The 23,540-nt window shown below is 39.4% G+C and overlaps 1 long non-coding RNA gene across 2 annotated transcripts in view; it reads right to left on the reverse strand.

Annotated features, from left to right (window-relative positions):
* Window positions 1-870: 870 nt before the first annotated feature.
* The window catches only part of LOC105495127 (uncharacterized), a 163,085-nt gene continuing 140,415 nt past the window's right edge, over window positions 871-23,540 (reverse strand). For both annotated transcript variants that reach the window (XR_011620447.1, XR_011620446.1), the window contains 3 exons: window positions 18,839-19,008; window positions 16,171-17,683; window positions 871-1,286 (listed from right to left, as the gene is read on the reverse strand). This is a non-coding gene — a long non-coding RNA (uncharacterized lncRNA). The remainder of the gene's footprint in view (window positions 1,287-16,170; window positions 17,684-18,838; window positions 19,009-23,540) is intronic.

Below are 23,540 nucleotides of genomic sequence, written 5' to 3' on the forward strand. Positions count from 1 at the left end.
TTTGTGTTATTTTTAAACCTTACACTAAATGAAGTGACCCAATTAAGAGTCCATGCTGAATTCAAAAGAACACCTTACAAGAAGCCCTATGCTCTGACCTTCCTACCTTTATATCCAGAATCTTTACTGTGACCTTGGTCAGTCACTTACTCACTTTGAATCTGTTTTCTTGGAATGACTTGTCAGCTAGACTAATAATTTCTAACACAGGGGGTGGTTTTGAAGATGAAACAAGACAGTATACACAAAATGCTTGGTACTTGAAGGTGCTCAATGTTCATTTCCTTTTACTTGGTTAATGTCATAATATGGCTTCTATTCGATTAGTTCCTTAAAAGCAAAATTCTGTAGGTCTTTGAGAATTATAGACACAGTCTGGGTTATGTCCCCCAGTCAGCTGAATGTTAAATGGTGCCCTTGAAACCTGACACTAGACTTTGCCAGGAAGATATTAACCTATTCCCAACTCATGCTATTTTGGGATTTGATGGCTTTGGAAAGAAGATAACAGCTGACTTTTATGCAGATAGAGGATAGCTGTGTTCTGAAAGAAGGTGCCAAAACCTCAACTAATGCCACTTGGAAAGAACTCCACACACTCTGAAGTTGGGCATTCAAAGGCTATTATTTGTATGCCAGCATAAGAGTATATTCAGGAAGTTGCAAAAAAAAAAAAAATCAAATCTAGTAGTAGTGGACTCCAAGAGAACTGGAAAATTCTTTAGCCCTGCTGCTTGTATGTGTTCAGCTGCCATGAAGATGGAAATAAGGGTATATTTGTTAGAGTAGTCTAGGTTATGTTGTAGTTACAAATAATTTCAAATTTCCAGTGACTTGAAACAGCAAACATTTTATTTTATTTATGCTTCATGTTGCTTATGTGCAAGCAGGGTTCTGCTCCATGTTGTTCTCACTCAGGAGTTGAGGCTGACAGAGGCTCCACCAGATGTAAAGCCCTATTCATTGTGGCTGGGCGTATAGGCCATGGTGAAGCACACACTGAGTCTCACAACTTCTGCGTGACATCTATCCTATTAACACAGGTTTCATTGTCCAAGCCGGTCCAGGGTGATGTCTTGATTCCTCATTTTGATGATGGGGTAAAGATGGTATAATCCACCAAAAAAGATACGCTCAGTTTGGGACATGTTATATTTGCTCTGCCTAAAGACAAACAGGAGCAGATATCAAATAGGCAGTTGAATATATGGATGTGGAGCTTAGGTGAAAGATATGAGCTTGAGATAAACATTTGGTGGCCATCAGCTCAGAAGTGGTAGACGGAGCTAAGGTAGAATGGAGAGAGGAAAAAATAAATAAGAAAAGTATGACAGTGTCATGTTTTGGTAAGGATGTCAATAATGCAATGATGATGAAGTACAAATTGATACAACTGTTTTGAAAAACAATTTTCAATTAACTATTAAAGATGTGCAAACCCTCTCACCCAGCAATACCAGTTCTGGATATATAGCCTAGAAAATTTCAGAGAAAATATAGAAAAGACATTTATAGGAGGAAAAAAAAAAAAAGAAAAAAAAATTGGAAACAACCCAAATATTCATCAACAATAGAAAAGCTAAAGAAATGTGAAGTATTCATACAGCAACAAAAAATTGTAAGGCAGAGTTGCAGAAACAACATGGATGAACCTTACGAACATAATGTTAAGTGGAAAAATAAAGTTGCAGAAGAGAATATCCAGGATGATTCTTTTTATATAAAGTTCAAAGCTTGCAAAACTAAACACATGTGGTAAAACTTACAAGTGAGGAACTGATAAACACAAAAATCACGATAGTGGTTGTCTCTGTTGGGAAAGGGTTGGGGATAGGATCCCAATAGTACACAGGAGGTTTCAAAGACGAGTGTAATATTCTATTTCTTCAAAAGGGTGGTAGGAACGGGGGTGTAAATTGTACGTTTCCTTTATATCCTACGTGTATTTCATAAATGCCATTTTGCTTCTACTTAATACTTGTTACTACTTTATTTTTTAAAGTAGCAATCTAAAATGTAAAAACAAGCAGACAAAAAACAAAATAAACGAGGATTAAACCCTCAGGCATAATACATTTTAAATGGTAACCAGAGGACAAGGAACCTTTAAAGGGGACTCACCCAATGGGCAGAGAGACAGCCAGGAGGGAAGAATGTCTTGGAAATTAGAAGAAAGGTAATCATCATGGCTATCATTGATGAAGCATCTTCCGTGTGCTAGACACTTGGCTAAGCACATTATAAATATATTTCATTTGATCTTTCAACAATCCTATGACATAGATATTATTATGTTCTCTTAACATATGAGGAAAATGAGAAACAAGAAAGTAATGAGTCCAAGGTCTTATATCTGTTTAAGTGTCAAACTTGCTTTGGAACAAGGTCTCTGACTACAAGTCTATACTGTTTACCACAATGTTATGTCCGAGGGAATAAGGATTTTGAGGAGGAAGGGGTCAGAAACATCAAATGTTGCAGAGAAACCAAAATAAAATGGAGCAGAAATGCTTCCACTGGATTTGAAAGTGAGGAGATTATTGGTTTCTGTCCACAGGGTCAGCAGTGATCATGGAGTGGTGAAGTGAAGTTCAAATTGTATTAGATCAAAGCATGAATTGAAAGCGAGAAAGTAAAAATAAATTGTATCTAATATTCCTCAAAGGAAAAATTGCCCTAAGCAAAGGTCATCTTAAATTGATGATACTAAAAATTTGGGTAAGAAGGAAACTTATAAGTGGTTTGCAGAATCAGGGACCTGATTTGAGTCAGGAAAGCGAGGGATGGGAATATGTGAGCAAGAGGACCAGAGAGTAAAAGACCAGGGTAGATAGAGTGTTTTCACTTTCAACCCTGATGAGGTAACAAGACATGAACTTAACCTGCTCATAAACAATAAACAACATGATAAATTAGGTGAAGGAACTGATTTCCAACATTGGACAATAGGTAGCGCAGGGCTATGATCCTTAAAAAGAAGTAAACAAATAAGGTGAGCCCTAAAGCAGCTCCAGCTTTCTGCCTGCAGGTAACTTCTAAACTGTGAACTTAGGGAGAACCTGAAAGGAGCCTGGAGACCCCACTTGAGGGCCATATAAGAGATGAGGAAATTGACGTATTCCGTTTCCATGGCAGAGCTATAGAAAGAATGGATCAAGGTAAAAAAAGGATCCCCAGAAATCTGCGTAGGGTCCTCTTAAATCTTCGCAGAGTAAAAACTCACATTTGTATAGAGTGAGGTGGCACAAAGTCAGACAAAGAATGACCAGGAGTTGTAATCAGAACAATTCCCAGAGGTCACAGAAGGCAGAGGAACATTCAAGCTTCCACCAGTCAAATTGCAAAAGCCTTGGTGATCATCTGGGACATTCAGTGAAAACTCCAGAGAAATCATACCATAGTCAAAGGCTGAACAACCTCTGCAATAAAGCCTGTTCTGGAACTGCACCAGAAAATCTTACAAACAGGTCTCTAAGGAATCAAACTGATCCACAAATAATTTAACTACTTGTCAAAATAAAGCACAACACTCTTTCAAGGAAAAACAGAAAACTCCAGAACCTCATTGACATAATAGTCAAAATGTCTAGAATCTAGTAAAATATTTACAAGACATAACAAGAAAGAAGAAAATATGACTTTCAGCTGGCAGAAAAAAAAAATCAAACAAATGAACACTAATCCATTAGTAGAAACAGACCCAGAAATAACAGAGACAATTATGAGCTATTAGAGAAGGACGTTAAAATAGCTATTATAAGGGCCAGGCCCGGTGGCTCATGCCTGTAATCCCAGCTCTTTGGGAGGCTGAGGCTGGCGGATCATCTGAGGTTAGCAAATCGCCTGAGGTCAGGAGTTCAAGACCAGCTTGGCCAACGTGGCAAAACCCCCATTTCTACTGGAAATACAAAAATTAGCCGGGTGTGGTGGTGGGCACCTGTGTTCCCACCTACTTGGGAGGCTGAGGCATGAGAAGCTCTTGAACCTGAAAGGCAGAGTTTCAGTGAGCCAAGATCGTGCCACTGCACTCCAGCCTGGGTGACAAAATGAGACCTGCTCTCGATAAAAAAAGCTATTGTATCTATGTACAGGTATTAAAAGGCAAACATGAAGTTAAGCAGAGAAAGAGAAGATATAAAATAAGACCCAAATGAAATTTCTAAAAGTTAGAAAAAAAATCCCAACATCTAAAATGTATATTTCAGTTAACAAGATTAATAGCAGATTAAATATTAGACAAAAAAGATGTGAACTTAGAAAGAAGCGAACTTGAAGACATAGCAATAGAATCTAAGTCAAAACAGAGAGAGAGAGAGAAAAATTCTCTGAGGAACAAAAACCTGAGTGTTAACAAATTGTGGAATAATATCAAGTAGGCTAATAAATATGTAATTGTAGTACTGGAAAATAAAAAGTAGGGGGAGGGACAAAAAACATGACGAATAATGGTCAACATTTTCCAAATTTGATGAAAACTCTAAATGTTCGAGTTCAAGAACATCAAAGAACCCCAGCGCATGAGCACACACACACATGCTCACACACACAATCACACCAAGGTATATAATAATCAAATTGCTCAAAACCAGAGATAAAAAAAAATCTTAAAAGCACTGACATGAAAAGGATTCTATGTATGTAGGAACAAAGATAAGAATGGCAGCATACTTCTTTTCAACACCAAAATATAGTGCTATGTATTTTTAAGTGTTAAACAACATTTTTTAAGTGCTAAAAGAGAAAAAGTAAACCTAGAATTATATGTTGAAAGTGAAAATATATTTCTTTTTTTTTTTTTTTTTTTTAAAGAGCGTCTCACTCTGTCACCCAGGCTGGCGTGCTGTGGCGCAGTCTCGGCTCACTGTAACCTCTGTCTCCTGGGTTCAAGTGATTCTCCTGCTTCAGCCTCTCGAGTAGCTGGTATTATAGGCGTATGCCACCATGCCCGGCTAATTTTTGTATTTTAGTAGGGACAGGATTTCACCAGGTTGGCCAGGCCGGTCTCGAACTCCTGACTTCAAGTGATCTGCTTGCCTCGGCCTCCCCAAAGTGCTGGGATTAAAGGCTTGACCCACTCTGCCCCTCCCTGAAAATATCTTTCAAAAATCAAGGTAAAATTTTAAAAGTTTTCAAAAACCAAAAGCTGAGAAAATTTATTAGCAGTAGACCTGCACTAAAAAAGTCCAAGGAAGTTCTTCAGGGGAAAAAGTATCAGGTTGGGGGTAACATAGATCTACACAATGAAATGAAGGATACCAGAAATAGTAAATATATAGATATATATTAAATACATTTTTTCTTATTTTAAAAATAGGGAAATTGAATGTGAAAAACAACATGCATGACAATAGTATCATAATGGGCTAAGGGTGGGGGATGAAACTAAAAGTTTAAATGGTCTTTACATTATATACTAGGTGGTATATTACTTGTATGTAGACTATACTATGTTCAAGAAGCATACTGGAAACCCTAGTTAAAATACTGAAAGTTAAAGAGGTTTAGCAAAGAAGCTAATATTGAATATAAAATAGAATAAAAATCCCCAAATTATTCAAGGAAACCAGGAAAATAGGGAAAAATAGACACAGAAACAGAGAAGAAAAGTAGAAAATAAATAGCAAGATGGTAGATTTAAACCCAATGATATCAATATATGTAAATAGTATAAATGCTACAGTTAAGAGGCAGGGATTGCCATACTGGATAAAAAAGCAAGACACAACTATATGCTGTTCACAGAAATCCGCTTAAATATCCAGACACAGATACTTAAAGAGTAGATGAAGATATACCATGCAAACACTAAGCATAAGTAAGCTGGAGTGGCTATTTAATGTAACATGAAGACGACTCCAAAACCAATACTCTTCCTGGAGAAAAGAGGCATGTTATGGACTACATGTTTGTGTCTGCCCCAAATTCATATGTTGAAAACTAATCCCCATGTAATGGTATTTGGAGGTGAGGCCTTTAGGAAATAATTAGGTCATGACAGTGGGACCCTCATGATCAGTGCCCTTATAAGAAGAGCCTGGAGAGCTAGCTCCATCTCCTTTTACCATATTAGCATACAGTGGAAAGTCGGCAGCTTGTTACTTGAAAGAGAGTCTTCACAGAACCTGCTGTGCTGGCACTCTGACCTCAGATTTTTAGCCTTCAGAAGGGAGAGAATTAAGTTTCTTTTCTTTATAAGCCACTCAGTCTAGAGCCCTTTGTTGTAGCAGCTTGAACTGACTAAGACAGGGAATATATGAAAAATTTGCAGCTATGTAAAAGTGTAAGACAATGCTTTCCAACCAAGATTGGGAATGAACAGTGAATACCCAGTCTTACCACTTCTATTTAGCCTTGGATTGGAGTTCCTGTACAGTGCAATAACATAAGGAAAATAAAAGAAATAAGAGGCATACAGATTGTATAGTAAAAGGTAAAGTGTCTTTATTCATACAGTATGTGATTGTCTATGTAGAAAATCATAAAGAATTTACAGAACTAAAAGGTAAATGTATCAAGAATAACAGATCAATATAAAAAAGTTATGTATTTCTATATGCTAGCAATGAGTTACTGGAAACAGATTATTAAAAAGGAAATCCATTCACAACTGCATTCAGAAAAGATGAAATACTTATGGAGAAATTTAGCAAAATATGCAGACCTGGACAATAAAGAATATAAGATATTACTGAGAAAAATTAAAGAAGACATAAATAAATAGGGACTTACATCAAGTTTATGGAATGGAAAATCCAATATTGTTAAGATATTTATTTTTCCCCAAATTGATCTATGGATTTAGCATGATCAATCACCCCAGCAGGCTTTTTATCAAGATTGACAAGCTGATTTTAAGGTACCTATAGAAATGCAAAGGACCTAGAATAGACTCATATTTTTTTAAAAAGGTGAGCAAAGCTGGAACATGTTACTCAATTACATATATATTTTTTCTAGATTCACGGGGTACATATGCAGGTTTGTACATGGGCATATTGTGTGATGCTGAGATTAGTAGTAAACATGGTACCTGATAGGTAGTTTTTCAACCCTTGCCCTCCTCCTTTTCTCCCTCTTTTTGGAATCCCCCATAGTTAGTGTTCACATATTTGTGTCCGTGTATACCCAATGTTTAGCTCCTACTTGTAAGTGAGAACATGTGGCATTTAGTTTTCTGTTTCTTCATTAATTTGCTTAGGATAATGACCTCCAGCTCCATTCACATTGCTGCAAAAGACATGATTTTATTCTTTTTTTATGGCTGCATAATATTTCATAGTGTATATGTACCACATTTAAAAAAATTCAAATCACTGTTGATGAATACCTGGGTTGATTTCATGTCTTTACTATTGTGAATAGTGTTGCCTGTAATAAACATATGAAAGGAGGCACCTTTTTGGTAGACAATTTATTTTCCTTTGTATATATACCCAATAATGGGATTACTGGGTTGAATGGTAGTTCTATTTTTTTTTTCTTTTTCCCCGAGACTGAGTCTCACTCTGTCGTCCAGGCTTTAGTGCAGTGGTGTGATCTCAGCTCATTGCAAGCTCCGCCTCCACGGTTCATGCCTTTCTCCTGCCTCAGCCTTCCAAGTAGCTGGGACTACAGGCGCCCGCCACCACGCCCGGCTAATTTTTTGTATTTTTAATAGAGACAGGGTTTCACCGTGTTAGCCCGGATGGTCTCAATCTCCTGACCTCGTGATCCTCCCGCCTCGGCCTTCCAAAGTGCTAGGATTACAGGCGTAAACCACTGCGCCCAGCAGGTAGTATTTCTATTTTTAGTTCCTTGAGAAATCTCGAAACTGCCTTCCACAGCGGCTGAACTAATTTGCATTCCCACCAAGAGTGTATAAACTTTTCCTTTCCTCTTCAACCTCACCAACATATGTTACTTTTGGCTTTTTAATAATAGCCATTCTGTCTGGTGTGAGATGGTATCTCATTGTGGTTTTAATTTGCATCTTTCTGATGATTAGTTATGTTGAACATTTTTTCATGTGTTTTCTGGCCACTTGTATGTCTTCTTTTGAGAAGTGTCTATTCACTTTGCCCCCTTTTTAATGGTGTTATTTGTTTTTTTCTTGTTGATTTGTTTAAGTTCCCTATGGATTCCGGATAGTAGACCTTTGTCAGATGCATAGTTTGCGAATATTTTCTCCCATTCTGTAGGCTGTCTGTTTACTCTGTTGATAGTTTCTTTGGCCGTGCAGAAGCTCTCTCATTTAATTAGATCCCAGTTGTGAATTTTTGTTTTTGTTGCAATTGATTTTGAGGACTTAGTCATGAATTTCTTGGCATAGGCCAATCTCTAGAAGAGTATTTCCTATGTTTTCGTCTAGGATTTTTATAATTTGAAGTCTTACATTTAAGCCTTTAATCCAGCTTGATTTAATTTTTGTATATGGTAAGAGGTGGGGTTGGGGGGGTCCAGTTTAATTCTTCTGTATATTGTTAGCCATTTTTCCCAGCACTATTTATTTAATGGGATATCCTTTCCCTACTGTTTATTTTGGTTGACTTTGCTGAAGATCAGTTGATTGTAAGTGTGCAGCTTTATTTCAGGAGTCTATGCTGTTCCATTGGTCTATGTGTCTTTTTTTTTTTTTTTTTTTTTTTTTTTTTTTACCAGTACCATGCTGTTTTGGTTACTGTAGTCTTGTAGTACAGTTTGAGTCAGATAATGTGATGCTTGTGGTTTTATTATTTTTGCTTAGGATTGATTTAGCTATTCAGGCTCTTTTTTGATTCCATATACATTTTAGAATAGTTTTCTTCTAGTTCTGTGAAAAATGATGAAAATTTGATAAAATAGCATAAATCTGTAGATTGCTTTGGGCAGTATAAACATCTTAATGATATTAATTCCTCCAATCCATGAGCATGGAATGCTTTTTTATTTGTTTGTGTCATCTATGATTTCTTTAAGCAGGGTTTTTTAGTTCCCCTTTTAGAGATCTTTCACCTCCTTGGTTAGATGTATTACTAAATATTTTATTTTACCTTTGTGTGACTATTGCTAATGGCATTGTGGTTTTGATTTGACTCTTAGCTTGAATGTTATTGGTGTATAGAAATGCTACCAATTTTTGCATATTAATTTTGTATCCCAAGTATTTGGTGAAGTTGTTTATCAGGTGTAGGAGTCTTGGCAGAATCTTTAGGGTTTTCTAGGTATATAATCATATTGTTAATGAAAAGATAATTTGATGTCCTCTTTTCCTATTTGGATGTCTTTTATTTCTTTCTCTTGCCTGATTCCTCTAGCTAGGACTTCCAGTAATATGTTGAATAGGAGTGCTGAGACTAGACATCCTTGTCTTGCTCCAGTTCTTAGGGGGAATGCGTCCAACTTTTGCCAATTTAGTATGATGTTGGCTGTGGGTTTGTCATAGATGGCTTTCATTATTTTGAGCTATGTTCCTTTGATGCCTAGTTTACTGAGGGTTTTTTTTTTTTAATCATAAAGGGATGTTGTATTTTATCAAATGCTTTTCTTCTGTACCAGTGGAGATTATCATATATATGGCTTTTGTTATTAATTATTTCTAAGTGGTAAATGTGATTTTTAAGTGGTAAATCACATGTATGTTGAACGACCCTTGCATCCCAGAAATAAAGCCCACTTGATCATGGTGAATCAACATTTTTATGTGCTTCTGGATTTCATTTGCCAGTATTTTGTTGAGGATTTTTGCATCTATTTTCATGAGGGATATTGGCCTGTAGTTTTCTTTTGCTGTGTCTTTGCCAGGTTTTGGTATCAGTATGATACTGGTTTTGTAGAATGAATTAGGGAGGAGCCCTTCCTCCTTGATTTATTGGAATAGTTTCAGTAGAATTGATATGAGCTCTTCTTTATATGTCTGATAGAATTCAGCTGTGAATACATCTGGTCCAGGGTTTTTTTGGACAGTAGCAATTTTTTTTTTTTTAATTATGGTGAAGACTCAATTTCATTACTCATTATTGGTATGCTCAGGATTGCTGTTTCTTCCTATTTTAAACTGGGGAGATCCTTTGTTTCCAGGAACTTATCCATTTTCTCTAGATTTTCTCCTTTGTATGCATCAAAATGTTCATACTAGTCTCTTTCAAAAACCAACTTTTCATTTTATTGATTCTTTGTAAAGTATTTGGGGTCTCAATTTCATTTAGTTCTGCTCTGATTTTAGTTGTTTCTTCTGCTAGCTTTGGGATTAGTTTGCTCTTATTTTTCTAGTTCCTTTAGGTATGAAGTTAAGTTGTTAATTTGAAATCTTTCTATCTTCTTGATGTATATGTTTAGCAATATAAACTCTCCTCTTAACATTGCTTTTTCTACATCCCAGCGGTTTTGATAAATGGTGTCTCTGTTTTTGTTTGCTTCAAATGAGTTTTTTATTTCTGCCTTAATTTTATTGTTTTACCCAAAAGCCATTCAGGAGAAGTTGTTCAGTTTCCATGTATTTTTGTGGGTTTGAGGGTTCCCCTTGGTATTGATTTCTATTTTTACTCCACCATGGTCCAAGAAATACTTGGTATTTTAAAAAATTTATTGAAACTTGCTTTATGGCCAAACATGTGGCCAGTGTTGGAATGTGTTCTATGTGTAGATAAGAAGAATGTATATTCTGTGGTTGTTCGGTGGAATATTCTGTATTCTAGTAGGTCTAATTGGTCAAGCGTCAAATTTAAGTCTAGAATTTGTTTTTTAGTTTTCTGCCTTGATGATCCAATATTGTCAGTGGGGTGTTGAAGCTCCCTACTCTTATTATGTGACTGCCAAAGTCTTTTCTTAGGTCTAGAAGTAATTGTTTTATACATATGGGTGCTTTAATGTTGTGTGTTTATATATTAAGGATAGGTAAGTCTTCTTGTTGAATTAAACCGTTTGTTATTATTTAATAACAAAAAATAAAATTCTTTGTCTTTTTTATTGTTGTTCATTTAAAGTTCATTTAATCTGATACAAGAAGAGTGACCCCTGCTTTATTTTTGTTTTCCATTTGTATGATAGATCTTTCTCCATCCCTTTACTTTGAGCTCACAGGTGTTGTTATGTGTGAGATGGGTCTCTTGAAGACAGAAGAAGAATGGATCTTGTTTTTTTTTTTTTTTTTTTTTTTTTTTTAAAGCTGATAGTCCACTCTGTGTCTTTTAAGTGGAATGTTTAGGCCATTTATGTTGAAGTTTAATATTGTTATGTGAGGTTTTGTGTTGTTTTTAGCTAGTTGCTTTGTAGTCTTGATTCTGTAGTTGCTTTATAGGATCTGTGGGTTGTACACTTGCATATGCTTTTATGGTAGAAAGTATTGTTCTTTTGTTTCCATGTTTAGAACTCCCTTAAGCATCTCTTGTAGGGCCAGTCTGATGGTGATGAATTCCCTTAGTGATTGCTTGTCTGAGAAACACTGTTTTTCCTTAGTTTATGAAGCTTAGTTTGGTGAGATATGAAATTCTTGGCTGCCATCTCTTTTCTTTAAGAAAGCTAAAATGGGCCCTCAATTCCTTCTGGCTCGTAAGGTCTCCGGTGAGAAGTCTGCTGTTAGTTTGATGGGTTTCTTTTTATAGGTAATGTGACGCTTTTTTTCTAGCTGCCTTTAAGATTTCTTCTTTCATATTGTCCTTGGATAGTCTGATAACTGTGTACCCTCCGGATGGTCATACTGTATAGTATCTCATAGGAGTTCTTCAGATTTCTTGTATCTGCATGTCAACCTCGTTAGCAAGGTAGGAGAAATTTTCCTGAATTATGTCTTTGAATATGTCTTCCAAGTTACTTACTTTCTTTTATTCTCTCTCAAGCATGCCAATAAGTCACAGCTTTGGTCACTTCACATAATCCTGTATTTCTTGAGGGCTTTGTTCATTTTTAAAAATTATCATTATTATTATTATTGTTTCTGATTGGGTTGATTTGAAGGACAGGCCTTTGAGCTCTGAAATTCTGCTTGCTTTAGTCTGTTATTAAGGCTTACAACTGTATTTAAAAATTTCTGTAGTAAATTTTTCAATTCCAGAAGTTCTGTTTGGTTCTTTCTTAATACAGCTATGTCATCTTTCAAATCTTGGATCTGTTTTTTGGCTTCTTTGTATTGGATTTCAGCTTCCTTTTGGATCTTGTTTTCTTCATTATCCATATTCTGAATTCTATGTCTGTGATTTCAGACGTTTTATTCTGGTTAGGATCCATTGCTTGGGAGCTACTGAGATCTTTTGGAGGCAGTGAAATACTCTGCCTTTTTGTAATGTTGAAGTTCTCGTGCTAGTTTCTTCTAGTTTCTTCTCATTTGAGAAAGCTGACACTTTTTAAAAATTTGCTATTGTTTGGATGGGGCTTCTTTATTTTATTTTATTTTTTTATATTTTCACTCATGGGAGTATGGCTGTGGCGTATATTTGTAGGATTGACTGGCTTCATTTATGGGTGATTTCAAAGTACCAATGCTCTGCACAGGTTCCTTAGTTGCAAATAAGTTGCAGTGGCTTTCTCTAATGCATACCCTCCCCCAGGTATGCATTTGCCTTCAGTGGGGGTGGAGCCACTGGAGAAGCCCAAGAAGCAGTCTCCTTCAGCCTACACTCCCCAGGCCCTGACAAGAAAAGCCAATGCGAAGTCCACAGCAGTATACTGAGGAGGGGGCTGGGATATGAGATATGACCCCTCTCCACACCAAAGCTCCTGGGCTTTGGTGGTGCTGCCTTCAGTGGCTGATGCCATGCTTGCATTTTCTTTGACTTAAGGAGGGCTTTGGTAGGCTGCATTCCCCTGTCCTTAGGGGCAGACTGCATTGAGGGTTGGATCTCCAGGGGAGTGGGACCCCTCCTTCTTCTCAGAGCTGGTGGGGCCCCGTCCCTCAAAGGAGCTAGGGAGCAGGCTGAGGCCCCCAGCAGTTATGCCCACAGATGGGTTCCAGGTCATAAAGCTGTCCCTGGCTGCAAGTCTTACTGCCCAAGAGAAACTCAGCTTCAGCAACTCTCCTCTTGCTACAGTCCTGTGATGACAGAGGACTTAATTTCAGCAGCTACTGCTGGGTCACTTTCCACATTACCTGCTCAATTCTGGCTATGGGAGCCCTTCCACCATTCCAGAGCAAGTTCTCCAATCTCTGGCCCAAGACTAAAATGTCTGTTGTGGCTGCTGCTGCCAGGTGACCAAACAGTATCTCTAAATTCTCAAAACAGTGCCATATGCGGGCTTGTGACTGGAGAGAGTGGGGCCCTTCTCAGGTGGAAAGAGCATGGGCAAGAAACTGTGCGGAGTGTGGTCTGTTAAAGTCTCAGTCTCACAGCAGCTCCTAGCAGGATGTTGGGCATTGTCCTACGTATGCATAGGAGAACTTGGCTTCCCTGTCCCTCCTTGACTGGGTGGTGGTTGTAGCCATATCAGCCTAAACTCAAGCCAAGGGTGGTTCTCAAAGTAGTGCCATGAGCCTGGGACTGGAGAGGGTGGGGCACCACACAGAGAAGCAATGTGAACAAGAAGCTGTGGAGAGTGTGGTCCATTAACGTCTCATCCTCAACAGCAGGTCATAGCAGGGTGGCAGGGACCCTCCAAGGGCTGTGTGGAAGTGGCTATTCTCTTCTCTCTCTCGGAGAAACACAGTGGCCGCAGCCGTGTCTGGAGATCACTGGTATGTGAGGACTCTCACAACGGCACCTGGCTGAGGCTGCTCTAGGTTCAGATACCCGTGGAATTTTGTGTGGGTTCTCTTTCTGAAGCAATGTCCCTGTGCAATCTTTAGGCAGATCCATATGTCAGAAACAAAGCCCTCTTGGGTTTAGAGTCTCTCCCAGAGTTCTGGGGATTTCTCTCTCACTGTTTTCCTGTGTCCAGGAATACATATCTACATCATAGAATAATTCAGTCTGGGTGGTTAGTGTATCCATCATCTCATGCATTTATCATTTCTTTGTGGTGAGAATATTCAAAAGCCTCTCTCTTCTAGCTATTTTATAATATACAATATTTTGCTGTTAACCATATTTTACCCTACTGTGCCATGGAACACCAGAATTTATTTATCCTACCTAATTGTAACTTTATACCCACTTACCAACCTCTCCCTATCCTCCCCTCCCCTCACCATTCCCCATCCTCTGGTAACTACTGTTTTACTCTGCTCCTATGGTATAAACTTTTTTTTTTTTTTTTAACATTCCATACATGAGTGAGATTATGCAGTATTTGTCTCTCTGTGTCTAGATTATTTCACTTAACATGATGTCCTTGAGGTTCATAAGTGTTGTTGCAAATGACAGGATCTTATTCTTTTTTATGGCTGAATAGTATTCCATTGGGTATATATATTACATTTTCTTTGTCCATTCATTTATTGTTAGACCCTTAGGTTGATTCCATATCTCAGCTATTGTGAATAGTGATGCTTATAGACATGGTAGTGCAGGTATCTCTTTGACACACTGATTTGATTTCCTTTGGATATATACCCAGCAATGGGATTACTGGTTCATATGGTAGTTCTAGTTTTAATTTTTGAGGTAATCTCTACACTGTTACAGTAATGACTGTATTAGCCTGTATTAGCCTGTAACTCTATCTCTGTTTTCTGCAATGATTATATTAGCCTACACTCCCACCAACGGTATCCCTTTTCTCCACATCCTTGCCAACACTTGTTTTCTTTTGTCTTTTTGGTAATAGCCATTCTAATTTAGAGTGAGGTGGTATCTCATTGTGGTTTTGGTTTGCATTTTTCTCTCTGGGGAGGCAGGGCTACCACTAAGCTGGATGTTGGGCCAGGTAGGTGTGCATGGGTGTATGATGCTGGGTAGCCCAGTGGTGGTCTGTCAAGAAAGGCAAGGCTGCTGATGACCAGCTGTTGTGCCATTGTGATGTTGTGGGGCTGGGCAGCCCTGTGGCAGTCTGTCCCAGATCATGGCTGGACTGGCATTCTGGCTAGTCATAGGCACACATGGACTGGGTGGGCTGCCTCCCTGTGTGGTGTGGGTGTGGGCAGGCAAGGATGCTGCGTGGCTGTGTGTTGGCTTTTCCGCTGTGCAGGTCTGCCTTGTCCCTGGGAGTGGTGGTGTGCTGCATCGGTTTAGACACCAGGGTCTTGGTCATCATATCTGGCCTAGGCTCTGGGCAGCCAGCAGACAACCATGTGAATGTGATGGAATGACAGTGGGGACTCAGGAATGGAGACAGTCAGTTGCTACTAACCCCCAGGGAAGGACTGATGATAGTAGTGGTTCCAGTTTCAAGATGGTGCCAAGCTGTTTGTGGCAGCATAGCTCACAGGGAGGGAGATGCTCAAGGAGGGCTCCTACTATGATGCAAGGCTGCTGTTTGAACTCCTGGCTACTCTCCAGATGGAATTCGGTGCCTGCAAGGACTGGAAGACTCTCCTGTAGTAAGGTTGGCTGGCGTTGGTAGTGACAATGAAGACTACTGGGGATCTCCGGCTTACCTTTTCCCTGTAAGAAGTCCCCTTAACTCTGAGTCTATCCCAGTGGAGGAAGCAGTGTGGGCAGAGGCAGAATGCCTTGCTCCCCTCTCCGTGGCGCTGTCCTGGGTTTCCTGTGCTCCACAGTGATATCACCTTTCCCCTGGTGCTCTCTAGCATGTTTTCTTAGTCACTCCGGTCATAATATAGTTGTTTATTTGTTGTTTTGGTCTCGCGAAGGGGATGAGCACCAGGTAACCCTAATTAGCTATCTTGCTAATATCTCCTGTTCTCCTTTCAGTCAATTGATTTTTTATAAAGGTGCTAAGGTAATTCAATGGGAGAAAAGATAGTCTTTTCAATAAACTGTGTTGAAAAAATTTTTCCTCATATATTACCTATTTGAGGAAAAATTTACCTTGCTCTTTTCATTATACCATACATAATAACTAACTGTAATAACTAACTGAAATGGGTACAAACCTAAATGTAAAACCTAAATCTACAAAACTTCTAGAAGAAAGGAGAACATTTTTACAATAGGATTGGCAATGACTTCTCAGGAAACAAAAATCATGACACTTAAAAGGAGAAATTAGGCCAAGTGTGGTGACTCACGCCTATAATCCCAACACTTTGGGAGGCTGAGGGAGGAGAATCACTTGAGATGAGGAGTTCCAGACCAGCCTGGGCAACATAGGGAGACCCTGTCTCTACAAAAATAATTAAAAAATCATTTGGGCATGGTGGCAAGTACCTATGAACCCACCTACCAAGGAAGCTGAGGCGGGAGTATCACTTGAGCTTGGGAGGTCAAGGCCACAGTGAGCCATGATTGCACGACTGCACTCCAGCCTGGGTGACAGAGCAAGACTCCATCTCAGAAAGAAAAAGAAAAAAAGGAGAAATTAATAGATTTAATTTCACTAAAACACTCGAAAACACTTAAGAGTATCTCCAAAACACTGTTAAGAAACGGAAAGGCAAGTCATAGACTGAGAAAATTATTACAAAACATATATTTAACAGAGGCCTTGTATCCAGAACAAAGAACTTGTGCAATTCAATAATATTATTACCAATTTAATAAAAAAAGGTGAGAAAAAGATTAGAGAAGATTTTTCATAAAACAAGGTGTACAAATGAGTAATAAGCACAGGAAAGGGTGCTCTGCTTCAGAATCACTTTTCATCCTTCATGTGTTATTCCAAGATTTCTTTGCAAGTCCTCCCAAGTTTTCTAGTCTCTACCACAGTGTCTTGCAAAAACACATGAGTAAAGCAATATCATGTGATTGTTGAGCTATAGTCATGGATCTTACCTATTCAGTCAGTAAAATTTCTTTTTCCTATGTAGTTATTAAGACGGACAAACTCATTAGTAATTAGGACAACATAAAACAACAATTAGATACCACAACACACCAATTGGAATGATTATAATTCAAAAGATTGATGATGCCTAATGTTGGTAAGGAAGTGGGGCACTGGAACTGTTGTCTATTACTCACTGGAATGTAAAATGGAATGCCCACGTTGAAAAACAATTTGACGGTTTCTTGTAATGTTAAACATATGCTTGCCAACTTGGCAGTTCCACTCCTGAGTATTTACCTTAAAAAAATGAAATCAGGAGGCTGAGGCGGGTGGATCACCTGAGGTCAAGAATTCGAGACCAGCCTGACCAACATGGTGAAACCCCGTCTCTACTAAATACAAAAAAATTAGCTGGGTGTGGTGGCACATGCCTGTAATCCCAGCTACTTGGGAGGCTGAGGCAGGAGAGTCGCTTGAACCCAGGAGGCAGAGATTGCAGTGAGCTGAGCTGAGATTGCACCATTGCACTCCAGCCTGGGTAACAAGAGTGAAACTCCATCTCGATAAAAAAAAAAAAAGAGAGAAAAGAAATCATAGCTCAAAGACTTGTATACAAATGTTCATAACATCTTTATTCATAATACCCCAAACCTAGAAACAATCCAAATATCCATCAACAGATGAATGCATAAACAAATTTTAGTAAATCATACAATGAAATACTAGTTAGCCATAAAAAGTAAGGAAATATTGAGGTATTTAACTCAACATGGAAGAATCTAAAAATCATGGTAAGCAAAAGATAATGTACACAAACGACACATACCGTATTATTCCATTGATAGGGACAGAAGGAACATCGGCGGTCACATGGCATGTGGGAGTGGGGCACGTGGAGGGAACAGGGTAGGCAAGTTCTTCATCTTGAGGGCTTGGATTACAAAGGAAGCTTGGAAAGGGCACAGGTCAACTGTTTGGGATTATGGAAATATTTTATACCTTGATTGTGGTGATGGTTATGTGAGTTTATACATCTGTCAAAATTTATCAAATTGTGTTATTCAAATGGGTGTGTTTCATTTTATATACATAGTATCTTGATGAAGTTGATTTTTTTTTTTAAAGCCAGAGTCTAGACTCCAGGGACTTGCATGATGGATAGGTGACAAGGCAGATACTGAGAATTAAGTTCTCCTCCTTCACTTCAGCCCAGGTTCCTCTTTTTTCAGGACCCATATTTTCCCAGGTGATGGCAAGAGTACCCTAAAATTCCATGTGCCCTCCTGCCAGTACAGGGCTCATTGTAGGTACTCAAGATGTATTAACAAATCCAGAGTGATGCTGAGAGGTTAGCCATTAGCTCCAATTTTGCTTTTTGGCAATTGTCTCTTGGTTTATTAAATAGCTTTAGTTGTTAAAACTTCAAAAATTTCCCCTCTAACAGAACAATTTTACTTAGGATCCATCATGAATATCAATCAATTTTTAGAAACACATTATGACTGGAGAAGAAAACTATCTCAAATCAAAACATTGTGCATTCCTGAGTCTCTGTGTACATAATTATATCCTAAAATAATAAATAATAATCCACTTCTCAGGTCAAGTAATTTAACTTCATGGCTTAAAACCCTTCTGTGGTTTCCTATTGTTTTTGAGATGAAGTCCAAACTCCATGGCCTGGCTCCTTAGATCCTTCATGATCCAACCTTTGCCATTCTGTTCCATCTCATCACTTGCCACTTCTCTCATCAGGCTTTAAGCTTGTGGTTTTCTATGCACAGCACTCTGTCAGCTCTATTCCTACTCCCTAGAATATCCCTTTCTCATTTGTTAATGTGGCAAAGGCATACTTGACTTTTAAGACTTAAGTCATATGACAGCTGCTTCCAGACCTTTCTGACTTCACCCTCCTACATTCCCTGCTCCCTGGGTCTGGGATATGTAAGTCTTGTTCGGTGTTTCCACATACTCTATGTCAGGGGTATTCAATCTTTTTGTTCCCTGGGCCGCACTGGAAGAAGAATTATCTTGGGCCACAAATAAAATACACTAACACTAACAATAGCTGATAAGCTAAAAACAATTGCAAAAAGAAATCTCATGATGTTTTAAGAAAGCTTACCAATTTGTGCTGGGCTGCATTCAAAGCCTTCCTGGGCCACATGTGGACCATGGACTGCAAGTTGGACAAGTTTGCTCTTTGTAGACCTTGATTGCTGCATTTCTTTAACCATGTGAAATGATTTCCTTCTTATCTTTCTTATTCATCTTGTGTACATGGATTATTCATCTCTGTATTTGCAAAAAGATAGTCAGAATGATGTATTATCCAACTCCTGGACTCTTCGAGTCCAGGAGTTGAAGGATGCAGTGAGCTATGAATGCGCCATTGCACTCCAGCTTGGGTGACAGAGTAGGAACCTGTCTCTGGAAAAAAAAAAAAAAAAAAAAAAAAAGACAGTGACAAAACCAGAATTTTAACTCAAAGCTATGCAGCCCTAAAATGTATCAGTCCATGCCCTGCCCCTTTTGCCTCTGCTGCAAGAATCAATAGCAAGGGTTGGTTTGGCCCATTGCTCACCAGTTGATAGCATGTACATGTGTTTCACTGGTTAAGTTTTGAAGTGAATTGTTTCTCCCAACACTCTTTTTAAGTGACCAAGCTAAATTTGAGGTCAAGTGTCTTTGGTGTCATGAGAAGCTCCAGTCCAGTTGGTCTCTGTAAGAGCCCCTCCTAGAACCTCCTCCTGGACTGGTCTACTATAGGAGCCGTCAAATGCATTGGTTGGCACCTTAGTGGATACCATTAAATACTTGTTGAATGAGTAGACCCAAGAATTACATAATTTATAGCTTACAAAAGGAAACCTCTCCCCAAACTCTTCTTCAGTAGAGTGAAATACTCATCTACACCCTCATCTCATCTCCAATATTTCATGTAGAGTCTTGAGCAGAGAGCCATGAACAGAGAAGGAATTTAATTGATGTTGACATCTTTGTTGAAACATACATTTATGATAAGTTGTCTTTAATAATTCTTTTTATTTTCAAGTTAAAAGACTTTAGTTTTAGCTTTGGTTCTGCTATCCTTGTGAACTTTAATAAGCACTTTCACCTCTCTTAGCTTCACTTTCCACATCTAAATAAAGGAAATGATAAAACTTACCACAGAGGACTATTTTGAGAATGAAATGATATATCATCTAGATCAAGAATTGTGGCATTTTAAATGGTCAGGGAGATCTTTCCTAAAAGGTGATATTCACAATTATTCAGAGATGGTCTAATCTGGAGAGCCTGGGGATGCTGGCTCAGAAAGGCTGCCTGAGGTATCTAGTCAGTTTTGGGGCTGATGGCTGAAAGATAATCTTGAAAAATCAGAATGGGTTGTGGTACAGCAGGGAGAGGCCATAATCTTTTCTTGCCCTCTTTCTTACCTCTGGAGACTTCTATCCACATCTGGCTCAAGTCATCAGGCAAAATTAATGTGTTGGTTTCACCCTGCTGATATCTGTTTCTGGCAGTGCAAGCCCTTGGCAGCTTGGATGCAAATGAGCACAAGTGTCAGCCCTTTCCCCAGGGAGACCCAAACAATATGCCTGAATTGGGAAGGAGATTTGGGCATGAGTGAGATACCATTTCATGATGCTGTCTGAAAATATATTGAGTCCTCTAAATGACAAAATTTGAGCAAGGGCTACTTCTGCATTTTATGGCAAGTGTCAAACCTCTTGCCTTGCAAATAGTAACAAAACAAATCAGAGACAACTGCTTTGGTTCCTTTCTTATTTAAAGTGGAAAGAGTTGGATAAGAGAGTATCAATGATGGTTGGATGCTGTGGCTCATGCCTGTAATTCCAGCATTTTTGGAAGCTGAGGTGGGCAGATCACCTGAGGTCAGTAGTTTGAGACCAGCCTAGCCAACATGGTAAAACCCTTCTCTAAAATACAAAAATTAGCCAGGCCTGGTGGATCATGCCTGTAATCTCAGCTACTCGGGAGGCTGAGGCATGAGAATCACTTCAACCTGGGAGGCAGAGGTTGCAGTGAGCTGAGATCACGTCGCCGCATTCCAGCCTGGATGACAGAGTGAAACTCTGTCTCAAAAACAAACAAACAAAAAAACTATCAATGAAAATAATTATCCTGTTACAAATGTACACACCTCTTTTCTCTGAAAGTAGTTATTCATTTTCTCATTTGATCCTCACAGCAAGTCCTTGGGGGTAGATAGGGCAGGTATTAACCCTATGTCATAGCTAAGAAAAGAAATACTCAAGTTCATGAGAGTTAAATTCCTATCCAAGGTCACCGGCTAAGAAGTAGGAGATGTGGGTCTTGACCTTAGTCTCCTGATTCCAAATCCTCATTGAGTGACACAAGCTGTTTTCTCCTCCATGTCTTTGCTCATGTTGTCCCTTCTGCCTGAAACAACTTAAAGCAAAGAAAGAACTTTCTAACAGCCACAATATCCAAAGAAGGAATGAGGTAATGAGCTCCTCATTGCTGCAGAAGGGTAAGCAGAGGGGAAACCAATTGGCAGGGATATTGTAGATGAGATCCAACTATTGAATTGTAGATTGGACTTGACAGTCCGAAAGTCCCTTCCAAACCTGTGATTCAGTATCATTAGCCTAAAAGTACTAAAGCTAGCATATAATCCCTGGACATGGAAGCCAGGCTGAGAGAGCAGAAGTGTGGAATATGGATTCTGAACCAGAGGGAACCCTTCAATTCATGTAATCTCAGAACATCATAGCCAGAGGGGGCCTTGGCCCAGGTTCCTGGGCCAACTGTCAAACTCCCCTCCCAACAATCACCATTGTGCTAATTAGGACAGCCCCAGCAATCTGAAAAAGAAGAAGTTTAAGGGCTGTTCTGGCTCTGAAAATCTGGAAAAAGGTGCCTCTTGATGGCTCCTGGAGTAGACCAGTCTGGGAGGCGGTTCTAGGAGGGGCTCTTATAGAGACCAACTGGACTGGAGCTTCTCATGACACCAAAGACACTTGACCTCAAATTTAGCTTGGTCACTTAAAAAGAGTGTTGGGAGAAACAATTCACTTCAAAACTTAACCAGTGAAACACATGTGCATGTTATCAACTGGTGAGCAATGGGCCAAACCAACCCTTGCTACTGATTCTTGGAGCAGAGGCAAAAGGGGCAGGGCATGGACTGATACACTTTAGAGTTGCATAGCTTCGAGTGAAAATTCTGTTTCTGTCACTGTCTTTTTTTTTTTTCTTTTCTTCAGAGACAGGTTCCTACTCTGTCACCCAAGCTGGAGTGCAATGATGCATTCATAGCTCACTGCATCCTTCAACTCCTGGACTCAAGTGATCTTCCTGCATCAGCCTCCCAAGTAGCTGGGATTACAGGCATCTGCCACCACACCTGGCTAATTTTTTAATTGTTATTTTTTTGTAGAGATGGGGCCTTGGTGTTTCTCAGGCTGGTCTCAAATTTCTGGTTTCAACCAATCCTCCTGCCTGGGCCTCCCAAAATGCTGGGATTACAGGTGTGAGCCACTGTGTTCAGCCTCTGTCACTGTCTTGCAAATTAGTCGCCTGTCTTTCCCTGCTTTCTTATCTATAATTTGGGAAATATGTAGGCACCCCTCTCAGAGAAATGAGTAAAATAACATATATATATATATATGTATTCACATGGTACAAAATAGGTGTTTAATAAATCCCAATTTGTTGACCAGGCGCCGTGGCTCACGTCTGTAATCCCACCACTGTGGGAGTCCAAACTGGGTAAATCACTTGAGGTCAGGAGTTTGAGACCAGCCTGGCCAACATGACAAAACCCCGTCTCTACTTAAAATACAAAAATTAGCTGGGTGTGGTAGTGCATGCCTGTAATCCCAGCTACTCAGGTGGCTGAGGTATGAGAATCTTTGAACCTGCGGGGTGGAGGTTGCAGTGAGCCGAGATCGCACCACTGTGCTCCAGCCTGGGTGACAGTGAGACTCTGTCTCAAAAAAAAAAAAAAAAGAAAAAGAAAAAATAAAATAAAATAAAATAAATCCCAATTGGTTGCTCCCATCCCAAATAGTAACAGCGTGTCCAATAACTGAAATATAAATGTTGTATAACATGTAAAGATACATGAAAACACTGGGAAAAAAAGATTTAAGAAATTGCCTACTGTTTTCTTAGACTTAGAGTGAGAACCAAGGGCTAACATTTATTATCCATCATTCAGCGCAATTTGAAACAAAACAATGGGAGCCTGTGGGCCCTTAATTTGGCTGAAGAGGTTATCGTGCCCAAGTCTAACCCAGTGTTCTTCACAGCTTTGCCCAACACTGGATTTTCCCCTGCACTCTCCACCCCACGCCCCCTGTCAACATGACTGATGAATTCAATATCCCCCTCTTTCCAGCTGACGAGTCATAGAGCTGACTCCAATCAGCAGGATCCCCTGGTCGCCTGACTCAGGCCTCCCCAATCAGAGGTAGAGTCTGCGGTGGACAGACAGACAGGTCTGGAGAGGCTGGTAAGTAAGAACTCCCCGAGTGCCTCCGCCAAGAACCAATTTGATGAGGCTGCCATTCACTCTGTCAGGCTGCGTGTGGGATTCATCAGGACCCAGCCTCGCTCTCTTTCACCCCCATCAATGTGCCCTAAAGGATTTTTCTTTAAACCTGATTGCTTGGAAGGCATCGTAAGTCCACTGCCTTGTGATTCATCAATCCATGACAGCTCGTTATTCCAGAAGCGTTTAGGCCCCGAACCAGGAGAGAGGGAAAGGTTTCTTGGTGCCATCACGGGACAAAGATTCACTGGCTTATTGATTCATGCCACAAATATTTCCTCAG

Source organism: Macaca nemestrina, chromosome 1, assembly GCF_043159975.1.
Source record: "Macaca nemestrina isolate mMacNem1 chromosome 1, mMacNem.hap1, whole genome shotgun sequence".
Lineage (NCBI taxonomy): Eukaryota > Metazoa > Chordata > Mammalia > Primates > Cercopithecidae > Macaca > Macaca nemestrina.